Here is a 12,927-nt window from a genome sequence, read left to right as displayed (position 1 = left end):
AGAAGGGCTTGGAATAGGATATTTTGGAAGTCAAAGGAACTGGGATTAAAACCAAAAATCACCTACCTAGCAAAACTGAATATAATACTTCAAGGGAATAAATGGTCATTCAATGATATCGAGGACTTTCAAGCATTCATGTTGAAAAGACCAGAACTATATAGAAAATTTGACTTTCGAACACAAGAATCAAGAGAAGCTTGAAAAGGTAAACAGGAAAGAGAAATCATAAAAGACTTCCTATAGCTGAACTGTTTACATTCCTACAGGGAAAGAAAATATTCATAACTCTTGAGACTTTTCTCAGTATTTGGGTAGGTAGAGGGATCATACATACACACACACACACACACATACACACACACACACATATAGCAGAAAGTACAGGCTGTGTTGAATCGGAAGAGATGATATCCACAAATATATATATATAAATTAAGGGGTGAGGGAAGAAAATACTGGGAGGAGGAAGGGAGAAATGGAATGGGGCAGGCTATAACTCATAAGAGAGATAAAGAAAAATCTTGTTCAATGGAGGAGAAAAGGGAGAAGAGGAGAGGGGAAAAGTGAAGCTGTTCTCTCCACATATGGCTTAAGGAGGGCATAACATGCTCACTAAATTGGGTATGAAAATATATCTTATACTACAGGAAGTAGGGGAGGAGGCAACAAGTGGGGTGAGGGGAATGATAGAAGGGAGGGCAAATGGGAGAAGGGAGTAACTAGAAATAAACACTTTTGGGAAGGGACAAGGTCATGTGAGAGAATAAAAGAATAAGGGGGTATAGAGTAGGATAGAGGGCAATATAGTTAGCATTGCACAACATGATTATTATGGAAATCTTTTGCAAAACGACACATATATAGCTTGTATTGAATTGCTTGCCTTCTCAGTGGGGATGGGTAGGGAGGGAGTGAGGGAAAAAAGGTGGAATTCAAAGTATTAGAAATGAATGTTGAGAATTATTATTGCATATAACCAGGAAATAAGAAACACAGGTTATGGGGTATAGAAATTTATCTTGCCCTACATGAAAAGAGAGAAGATAGGGATAAGGAAAGGGTGGGGTGTGATAGAAGGGAGGGCTCATTGAGGGAAGAGGAAATCAGAATGCAAGGTATTAGGGGGTGGAGTGAGGGGAGAGATGGGGAGAAAAATTGGACATGTTACAAAGTGTTGTAAAAGCAATTAGTATTAAAACAATTGACTGAATTAATTATTGAGACTAAAGCAGAAATATCTTTAGTTTGGGGAAATAAATTTTAGTCTAAGTCTCCTAGAGGCAGGTAACTTCAGGTAAAATTTGGCATTGATGGAAAAGTTAAGGTTTTAATGGTAAATTTGATTTTATGATTGTTATTTAAGTAGGAACTAGAACAGATATAGAAAGGCATGTAAGCCACTTAAGACTTGCTTCAAAAGATGTTCCTTAGCTAATGTGAAATTATAATCATATCTGAAACCTGGTTATTGGAACTTGCAATTTCAAGATGCTATGGGACTATTAAGTCACTGTCCTTCTGAGTCTAACTCCAGGTATGGATAGCAACAAAAGTGATCTGAGCCTCCAATCCATGATGCCAGTAAGCCTGTGAGATGCTGGTATGAACTGAAAAAGGTGATCTCATGGGAAGGGTGAGAGAGTGGCTGTTCAGCCTGGGCTGAGGTAGGATTCTCCTGACTCAATTTCTCCACTGACACCTGGCAGACTCTAGACCTCACTGAATGCAAGTTGACAATCTACTCCTGCCTGGACCTGACATGAAGTTGGGGAGATATTGTTTCCCTGCATTGTCCCTACTCTTAGTGGCAATTTCCTATAGACAAAAGGCTTATAACCTTAATAGCAGATCTATTAAATTATAGATTGTTGGTAGGGGAACATCCAAGGTCAAGTCTAAAATTAAGCTATTAGTCTTAGGACTTTAGATCAACAACAATAAGCTAGGGTCCTTTAATTCTTAGTAATAATGTGGAGACAATTAGGTCAGGGCTTGTAAAGTTAGCATGCATAGTTATTATTTGTGTCTCAGTTGGTTAATGTTAAAAAAAAAATCTGGTTGTGGTCTATATTGTAAATGTTTAAGAGAAATATCACATGACCAAAAGCTGGAATTGTGTTATGTGATATGAACGGTGTTAAAAATGAAAAAAGAAAAGATAAAGGAAATTAATGCTCTCTACCAGCAACAAGCACTCAGAAGTGCGAAAAGGAATGCACCCAGAGAGGTGATTAAATAATAAATAGAAAAGAAAATTATCATGGGGAAATCAGGAGGGAATAAACACTTATTAAGCACCTACAATGTGCCAGACACTGTGTTAAACTCTTTCCCAGTATTATCTGATTCTCATAGCAATCCAGTGAGATAGGTGCCATTATGATCCCCATTTTGTAGTTGAGGAAACTGAGACAGACAGAGGTTAGATGACTTGCTCAGGGTCATATAGCTTTCTGCTTGAGAAGTCAAATTTGAATTCAGGTCTTCCTGACTCCAGGCCTAGAAATCTACTCAAAAATCCTGGGTGGGTAGCTGCATAGCAGGTGATATACAGAAATATCTATAAGGAGCAATACTTCTATGGTCACTACTTCCTTCATGAACTGATACTTGATAGAGAAAAGGGGAAAGAGGTAAAGGTCTACAAGGCAATACAACAGAGATTGCTTAGAAGAGGAAACTCAAAATTTCTGCTTTAGACCCTAATTCCACAAGGAACACAAAAACTTAAAGCAGGATGAAATCAAATATGAAGACCAGAAATCAAAGAATAAAAGTTTAGAATAGGAAGAAAGGGAAAAGAATTAATGAAGAGAATTAGATAGAGTAATCCTTTTTTCAAATGCAAAGAAAATTTTTTAAAATCAGCAAATAAGGTTCAAGGAAAATAAAGGAGGGGTGATTTTAACTAACTGCCTAACAAAAAGAGAAAAAAATAGGGAAAGAATTTTGTAACTAAATAAAAAGAAGAAAGCAAAAAGAATCGATGGTAGGTAAAACCACAAAACTAAAACAATAGAATAACAAATGGGAAGAAGTTGAAAGTAATGGGAAGAGAGCCTGTGGTTGTCTTAAAGCACATTAAGTACAAAGAACCCAAGGAAAATGGTACTAACTAAAAAAAAAAAAAGAAGAGGAGAAAACAAATCCCAGTTCGGGGGGGGGGGGGGAAATAGAGACACATTTAGAGGAAAACATAAACCTCTCATAAGTTAAAATGTGAATGGATTAAACTGTTCAGTACAATGAAAAAAGAACAACAGATTGGGTAAGGAAGCAAAACCCCATAATTTGTTGCTAAGCAGAATCAAATTGCAAAAGCAAACACATACACAAAGTAAAAATGAGATGGAATAAATTTTACTCTATACCAGGTGAATTCCAAAAAGCAGGAATTGCAGACATTCTATGAGACAAAGCAAAAACAGAAATTTACAATATAAATAGATAAATAAGGACATTATGTAATGATGAAAGGAATCAAGGAAAACAAATTGATATCAGTATTAAATTCATATGCTCCATAATTGAGAGCATACAAATCCATAAAGAAAAATACGCTGAAAATCTAAGCAGCAATACGATAATAACTGTTCAATCATTCAGTTATGTCAGACTCTTCATGACACCACTGACCATGGCATGACAAGCTCTTCTATCCTCCACTATCTCTTGAAGTCTGTTGAAGTTCACGTTCATTGTTTCCATGACACTATCTATCCAGCTCATCCTTTGCTGTCTCCTTTTCCTTTTACCTTCAATCTTTTCCAAGCCCAGGGTCTTTTCCAATGAGTCCTGTTTTCTCATTAAGTGGCCAAGGTATTTAAGCTTCAGCTTCAGCATTTGACCTTCCAGTCAATTTCAGCCTGAATTCATTTCTTGAAGTATTGACTGATTTGATCTCTTTACTTTCTAAGGGACCCCCAAAGTCTTAACTCAAAAGCATCAAGCGTGCAGCACTGAGCTTTCCTTAGAATCCAAATCTCACAACCATAGATTGCTAATGGAAAAAACAATGTAACTACATGAAATTTTGTCTGCAAGTGATGTCTCTGCTTCTTAGTATTCTATAGCTTTCCTTTCAAGGAGATTTTAATGTTCATCTTTCATATCTGGATAAATCTAACAAAAGAGAAACAAAAAGGTAAAGTACAGAATTGAAAGAAAAAATTTCAGAGAAAATTTTATGACCACTGATAAATGGGATTGTTAATGGTACCACCAAATTGAACATTTACTAAAACAAGTCCAGGGCTGTTGCTGGTAGGGTCCCGATATAACTGCTATGCCTTCCTCCTCTTTCCTTTTGCCAAGTGGGAGAGGGTAACAAATTCCCTGTCATTCTCAGCACTCTCTTTCCTTAATCTGATCTGGAAGATGGGATTTAACAGAATCTGCTAAAATTATTTTTTAGCTCTTCTAACTTTTCACTGAAGCCCTAGCTAGGTCAGAATCAGGACTACAGGGAATCTCTTAAGAGATTCCCTCAACTTTTAAAAATTTTTACTCAAGTAAACTTTACTTCTATGTTCACTCCTTAAAAACTTTGAAATTGAGAGCTTTGAACCTGACAGTCAAGGTGAATGTGACTCTGGAAAAGATTCAGTGGTGCCTAGTCTCCTCTCCCCCATACTGGGGAACTCAAAACTTTGTTTCTGAAGTGTCTCTTTTTTACATCTTTTTTCCATCTCTTTTTTTTTTACATTTTACATCTCTTTTTTCCAATTTGACTTAGTGCCAAATAATATAGTAATTTTTGACCTATCTTGAACATCAAGTTAGAAATGACACATTTCCCTTAAAATAAGACCAAAATGAATTCAATTACTTTTGGTTGTGTTCCAGTACACAAATGCTTTTCTCTTTTAGGTACATCAGGAAATGGTTGTGTTAGCCAACCTGCCTCTCTTTGATTTAAGGGGAAAAAATTTCCCTTTTCTTCCTTGTCTCTCTCTCCACATTCAAAACTTGGTCAGAGTTGGAATGGAGAGAGAAAAAATGAGAGAGAGTAAAAGAGAGTGAGAGACAGACAGACAGACACACACACACACACACACACACATACACAGAATAAAGAGAATACCTAACAACTTTCTAAAGAATTTTCAAACCTTTTACTTTCAAACCCTTTCTTCACACTGTTTGTGCAAATAGGTCATATTTTCCTTTCTACACACACTCCTCTCATTCCTACATGCTTAAACTTTCTTGTCTTCCCTTCGATCTATTTATCCTTCTGGTGGACTTTGATTAAAGCCCCTACCTTTTTTAAATAAAGCACATGCTTTATTTCTTTCTAATTCTTACTTGATGCTTCTTTTACCCTCTTTGACTTACCTTTACCCATCATGTAATCTAAACAGTAAAGTATTTTTCTCTCCCATCCACCTGTTTCTCTGATGCTGTTGCAATAAGAGAGGGAGGGAGAGGGGGAGAGAAAGAAATAGCAGAATTCCAAGAAAGGTACAGCTGCAACTGTTGGTGGCTGGCTGCATTTTCAACCTTACAGGGTGTCAGATAACAGACACTCTCATCACACAAACAAAAACACAGAACAGATATAGAAAAAGTAATGCAGATAATAACAGGGAGAATCCAAAAGCTCGGACAGGATTGTCAGAAATCCCCTGCACAAATCAGACAGTTTTACTTGGCCTTTCAGATTGTAATGAAGATCAGGTAAGATATTGCTTTTTTTGAGGTCTTAGAGAGCAAGCTTTAAGATAACATAGGGACAGATCCCTGGGTGCAGGGAGAAATTGGTTCATCCATTTTGTCTACAAGTCTACAGATGGGTATAGATGGGGAGGGGAGGGTTCCAATAGGAATCGTGTAGTCCACCCACCTCTACCGGCATCCTGTAAGAGGGAAAAAAATAACTGGCAGGAATTCCCAAAACAAGGTATCCTTTGTCAGGAGGGGATTCTGTGAGAGCCTGTTGCAGGCTTGACCCAACATTCCTGCAAGCCTTCCTAGGTGTTTGAGGGATGAAACCCAACTATAGGGCATGGAAGGATAGGAAGTTTCTTGAGGGAGGGGGAAGCTTATTTTGACTCAGAATGCCACAGACCTCAGACTATGCCCCACATTGGGCACCACAGAAATAATGAGGTTTGAGGGGGATTCAGGGAACCCCCCAAGGAACAGAATACATCTGGAATGAATTCACGAACTCAAGGATTCTTTAAGTCAAGGTGGTAAGGATTTATTGTAATGCCGATATACCAGGCAGAGCTCCTTAAGGAATTCGCATTCCTCAAGGAATTCGCAATTTAACAGGAGTGATGCTAAAACTCATGAAGTAAAAGTAGTAGATTATGTGTCATATATGCTAATTAGTTCATAACTTACAACCTTGGTCACAGGTGTCATTCACTACTGGAAACCAGGGGAAGAGGTTTCTCGGATGAGGGTATTTTTGGTCTGTTATGTCTGTAGCAAGATAGCTTTGAGAGTTGACATGTACAGCTTGACCTCTGAATTGTGTACGACTTTGGGAATCAACCCATGATAATTCTGTGGTTATAAGATAATCCTGGTTTTGCAAGAGAATTTCTTCAGAGGTCAGCTTATTCTTGTGATGAGGAAAGACAGTTTATTTTACTGGACCCCTTCCAATGAGTAATTTGGGGGAAAGGTAGTTTGTCTTCCTGGGTCCCACTCATGAGACATTGCTAGGAATAGAGCCCTTGGGTTAGGGAGAAAACTGTCAGGGATAGTGTTTTCAGGTTAAGGAGAAATGTGATCTTTAAAACTGGGTCCAATCCCAGTTCCTGGGGTAAGAACTCACTGTTTGACAAAAGCTGCTTGGAAAACTGAAAAATAGTGTGGCAGAAACTGGGCATAGGCCAAGGCCAAAATAAAGTCCAAATGGGTTCATGATGTAGGTGTAAAAGCTGATATTATAAACAAATTAAGAGAGCAAGGAATAGTTTATTTGTCAGATTTATGGAGAATGGAGTAATTTATGGCCAAGCAAGATATAGAGAACACTAAGAAATGCAAAACGGATAATTTTGATTGTATTACATTGAAAAGTTTTTTCACAAATAAAGCCAAATGCAACCAAGATTAGGAAGGAAGCAGAAAACTGGGAAATAATTTGTACAACTGGTGTCAGTGATAATGGCCTCATTTCTAAAACATAGAGAGAACTGAGTCAAATTCATAAGAATACAAGGCATTCCCCAATTGATAAATAGTCAAAGGATATGAACAACAAGTTTTCACAGAAAGAAATTAAAGCTATCTATAGTCTTATGAAAAAATGCTCTAAAACACTATTGATTAGAGAGATGCAAATCCAAACAGCTTTGAGGTACCACATCACACCTATCAGATTGGCTAAGATGACAGAACAGGAAGATAATAAATGTTGGAGAAGATGTGGGAGAGTTGGAACACTTGTTCATTGTTGGTGGAACTGTGAGCTGATTCAACCATTCTGGAGAGCAATTTGGAACTAGGTCCAATAAAAATGTGCATACCCTTTGACCCAGCAATACTGCTTCTAGGGCTCTATTCCAAAGTGATCATAAAAATGAGAAAAGGTCCCACATGTACAAAAATATTTATAGCAGCTCTATTTGTGGTAGCCAAGAACTAGAAATTGAGGGAATGCCCATCAGTTGGGGAATGGCTGAACAAGTTGTGGTATATGAATGTAATGAAATACTATTGTGCTGTAAGAAATTATGAACAGGCAGACCTCAGAAATACCTGGATAGACTTATATGAACTGATGCTGAGTGCAATGAGTAGAACGAGGAGAAAATTAAACATAGTAACAGCCACAGTGTTTGAGGACTGTTTTTGATAGACTTAATCCTTCACAGCAATACAAGGACCTAAAACATTTCACAAAGGAGTCATGAATCAAAATGTCATCCATCTCCAGAGAAAGAACTATGAAGCTGGAAAACAGAACGAAGCAGACTATTTTCTCCTGTGTTATGTTTTGGTTTGGTTGGTTTTTCTAATGGTTTCTCCCATTCATTTTAATTTCTATGCAACTTGACTAATGTGAAAATATATTTAGTAAGAATGTATGCATAGAGTCCATATAAGATTTCATGCTGTGTTGAGAAGGGAGGGGAAGAAAATTTAAAACTTACAGAAGTGATTGTTGAAAATTGAAAACAAATAAATAAATAAATTTGGAGGGAAAAATGGGTCCAAACACAAGCATTCCATCATTACTAAATTTGTATTTGGCCCTGGGGGGAAGGCCTAGAACAGTGGATGGAAGCTACGAAGAGCTCAGCTTGGGGTTGATGTCAAGGAAAACAAACCTTCCTTTTTATTGGAGAATCTAAAAATAGAATGGGTTGCCTTGAAAGCCTACTAGCAAAGGTCACAGGTCCACTTATGGGGGACGGGTCTGCGGAGGTGCTTGAAGGGATTTTTATCCCTGTGCAAGTTGGGTTGGATGAAATTCTATGATTCTGGGCACTTTCTTTCTTGGTTTGTTCTAAAGACCTGATTGATATCACATTGGTGACTGAACCTGACAGCCAAAGATTCCCTGGAAAGAAATTCTCTCTGAAGGATGAAGTCAGAAGACCTAGAATCATACCTCCCTCCACTCACACACACTCCAGCAAATCCTAAACTCTGTGACCCTTAGCAAGTCTCTTGAACAATATTTTCCTTATCTCACAGGAAAATCCCAATTCTAAATGTTGGTCAAAGAAATTCCAAAATTTGCCACAGCTGTGGAAAAAAAAAACTATTTAAACTCAGCAATAGGGAGGCTTAAAAGGGCCAGTCACATTTGCTTGGAATGGAAACCTTCACCAGCTGAAGGAAGCTATGAGGAGTTCTCAATACTTGACCTGCTCTCTGTCTGCCCTCCAGTGGCCTATGTGCTACCTGCACATATGATTCAAAGAAATATGGGTGTCTTGCTTCAGTCACAACTGTGCTTCCTCCTCTAAAGAAAAAAAAATGAAGTATGCTTTAACATTTTTTTCACATGGTTCAGAAAATGCCATCACTGGCTGCTTTCTTCATCCAGAAGCTGGGAAAAAGTGGAATGCTAGGGAGCAGGATGATTAGCCCTAGAAGTTGCCTGCTTAGAGGCAATCATGAGATCAGGGAAACTTAGACTTGGAAGGTACTTCTGGGAAATCTAGTCCAACATCATCATTTTATGGATCAGTCAATTGACAAGGATTTATAAAGGACCTACTATGTGCCAGGTAGGACTTTAGGAGCTTATTTTCTCTTGGTTGTGGAAGGACTGAAGTGAGGAGTAATTTTTAATTTGTTCAGGATCACATAGATAATAAATAACAAATCCAAAATTCAAACTCATGTCCTGATAATAAATCATCTCCTTATTCAGAGATGGTACAGAGTGTTATATTGGGAGTCAGAGGACCTTGGTGTGAATACTAGATCTGTTACTTGTTTTGCTATCTTAAATAATATGTAATTAGCCTCCTGGACTAGGCAACCTCTACACAGTGCCTTCTGAAGAAAATTAATTTTAATGCTGTATCATTTAATTATTAGTGTTACAATGTAACATTTTCTTTTCTATCTGAACTCCCACCTTTCAGTAGAGCTCAAATAGACAAACTGCTTCCAGAAACTAGTTAATGAATGTGATCACATTCCAGCCCCTCCCAAGGCATGAATTGGGCCTTTTTGTTTGTCCCTGAGCACAGAAGTCAACTTTAAACCCATTCATGTTACCATGAAGTGATCCTTGTGTCTTTCTTTCTGATCAAAATTAGGGGTGACCTTATCTTCAAAGGGGAAACTAAATCAGGGAGATCCTGAGTAGGGTGATTTTCCTAGCCCAGATTGTTGGAGGTGGCTTGAATTCCACAACCAGGCCATGTTCCCCAGTTATTTTCCTCTCCCCAACAATGGGAACTCCTAACCCACCTCCTCATTAAATATCCACCAATCAGGGTTGCCTTTCACGTGTCAGGAGAGGTCTAAATGAGTACTATCAGAATGACAATACCTGGGAACCTAGGATGCTCAGTGGGGTTCTTTGGTCACTGAGAGAGACCACCGACCTCAATTTTTGGTGATTTGCCAGCCTTATTAATAAATTTTGATTTCTCATACCTGGAATTCTATCTCTCTGAATTTCATCCACGACATTTATGCTCTACTGTTACAAAAATTCCTCACCATTTATATTTAAGGTCCCTATAATATAAAATTATGTCTTGACAGTTTTGACATCACAGTCATGTTTAGGGAATCAAGAGAGGTAGCCCCAGCTAGAATTTTTTAGTCCTTGCTCCTATCTTGCTTGTGATTTTCAGGAGTTGGACAGCACCCTCTGCTATTGCCTCTCCAGTGAGACAGAAATCCCTGATCACGGGAACCTTAAAACTCTAGGGAGCTAGAAGGAACATCCACAAGGTTATATCTCCTGGTATAATCTACTTGTCTTGAAGATGAGGAAACTGAGGCCCAGGTAGGTGAAGTGATTTGTGAAAGTCACAGAGAAAGTATCCCTGAAAGGCAGATTTTAAACTCAGGTCTCTGACTCTAGAAGCCAGGGCTTTTTCCCACTCTACCACACTGTCTTCTGATATCACCACTAACAGTTTAACATTTATATAGGACTTCATTGTTTTCAAAAGACTTTACCTTTTACATTTTACACTTTACATTTTAATATAAATTTTACTTTTCACACTTTACCTTGTACATACTATATGTTTTCTCATTTGATTCTCCCAGCAGTCTTGAGAGGTAAGTACTACAGCCAATCAATCAATTAACTCCTGATCATATATAGTGAACTGATTTATTGACTGTAGTATATTAACAAATGTTTTCTGTAGCAAGCATTTGTTAATAACATGCTATGTGTCAAGCACTGTCCTGATACTTGGGATACAAAGAAAGGCAAAAAGAACTCACCATCCAATGGAAGAGACAACATCAAAACACAAGTGTATAAATAAACTATAGACAGGAGAAATTGAACAAAATCAGCAGAGACCACACTAGCATTAAGGAGTATCAGGAAAGGCTTCTTGTAGAAAACAGCATTTTAGCTGGAACTTGGAGGAAGTCAGGAAATCCAGGAGCCAGAGATGAAGAGGGGGAATGTTCTGGGCATGGATAATGGACAATAAATATGCCCAGAATCTAGACATGAAGTGTATTGTCCAAGGAACAGCAAAGATCCCAATATTCCTGGATCAAAAGGAGTAAGAAAGGTATAAGTTGGAGGAGTAAGGTATAAGAAGACTGAACAGTAGGTATGTGCCAGATTGTGAAGGACTTTGAATGCCAAAGAGAGTGTTTTATATTTGATCTTACAGGTGATAAGAAGTCACTGAATTTTACTGAATGTGAGAAGAACGACACAATTAGATCTTTGCTTTTGGAATATTTCTGACAGCTAAGTGGAGGATGGACTGGAGTAGAGTAGTTTGAGTCAAGAAGACCACACAGTACTGCTTTTTCAGAAAAATAAGAGGCAAGATTCTCAGCTATGAGCAGGAGGGAGCCATGGGAGGTTTGGGAGAGCTGCTGTGGAAAGTGGGATAATGAGTCAACTAGGGAGGTATAAAAGAAATGCCTTACCATGGGGAGGGCTCAGTTGAAGTTATATAATATAAATTTAGAGTGGACCCAGCCAGCATAGTTCAGTGATTTTCTCCAGTTTTGTTTAGCAGCATATGTGTTCAAGGAGGCATTTCAGAAAACACATTGGAAAAGGTAGATGACTTTGAGTTGAACATTGGGGGGAAGGGTTGTATTGTGGGGAATGAGAATAAGGAATCCTGTCTTGGAGAATAGACAACGGTGTTTAAATGATATCAGCCAGCAGTTCAGAATCTTTAGGAGGGGGAGGGTATGACTTGGGAGGAATTTCTCATTTCTCATTGAGGAATAAATTCAGGCAGATTTTCGCTGTTCATACGGGTTTAACCTCAAGGTAGAATCCTCTTCAGGTGAGGAGACAATTAAATTCAGTTATATAAATAATTGTTAAGTACCTTCTATGTGCCAGTCATTCTATAATCACTAGGGATACAAAAAAAAAAAAAAAGAAAAGGCAGTTACTGTACCTGTAATCTAATTGGGAAGACAACACAGAAAAGAAATATGGAAAGGGGGGAAGGGCATATGAGGAGGTACACTACTCTGGGAGGGGCATCTTGTTTCATGAAGTTTCAAGTGGAGCTACAGATGAGAAGTGACAGTGAACTACAAGGTCCAGATCTTGCCCTATATAAAGGAAAGCTTTGAGAGGAGTTGAATGCTCCTCCCAGCCCTCTGGTTAGAGAGGAAAGGAAGTTGAGGGAGTAGGGAAAGTATTGAGTATCCAAGACTGACTTAACAGCATGATGATGAGATTTCAAGAGATCTTCCGAGGGGCATCTTATTCCATGGAATTCAAGCCAAACAGAGCTGAAGATGGAAAGTGAAGCATTATGGGAACTGAGGAAATGATGTTGCTCTCCTTTCCCCAAGGCAGGATACCAGATGGAAGATTTGGATACTTAATGTGATGGTCTTCTTACTTTTCCTGAGGGAAGCCAGAGACTTGGCACGGTAGAATGGTGTTTTCTTCTTGTATTCCAAAGGCAGAGAACTTATGCATAATGAAATGACCTGTAAGAGATGAATTGAACTTATGTTTCCACAGAAAATATGTAATATCTGTAATACCAGTGATAATCGTTTAATATCACTTTTGGACCTTAAAAAAGGCCAGAGCCTGAACTAATCAACCAGAACAAGAGTCTGGACCTAACAGTCACTTTGTCTCTAAGTAAACTCAGAGAACATCTCCTCCTACGATGGGGTGGACTTAAGAACATTTTTATGAGACTCTTAACCTGAGACACTATCTTGAAGAATGGGACTTTCTCTTAATATTTTTTGGCGTGTTATGGTGAAGAAAACACAGATATCCTGGGCTGTAATCTCAATTGA

Source organism: Notamacropus eugenii, chromosome 6, assembly GCF_028372415.1.
Source record: "Notamacropus eugenii isolate mMacEug1 chromosome 6, mMacEug1.pri_v2, whole genome shotgun sequence".
Classification (NCBI taxonomy): domain Eukaryota; kingdom Metazoa; phylum Chordata; class Mammalia; order Diprotodontia; family Macropodidae; genus Notamacropus; species Notamacropus eugenii.
The sequence above is the reverse complement of the archived record's forward strand: the minus strand, read 5'-3'. Positions refer to the sequence as shown.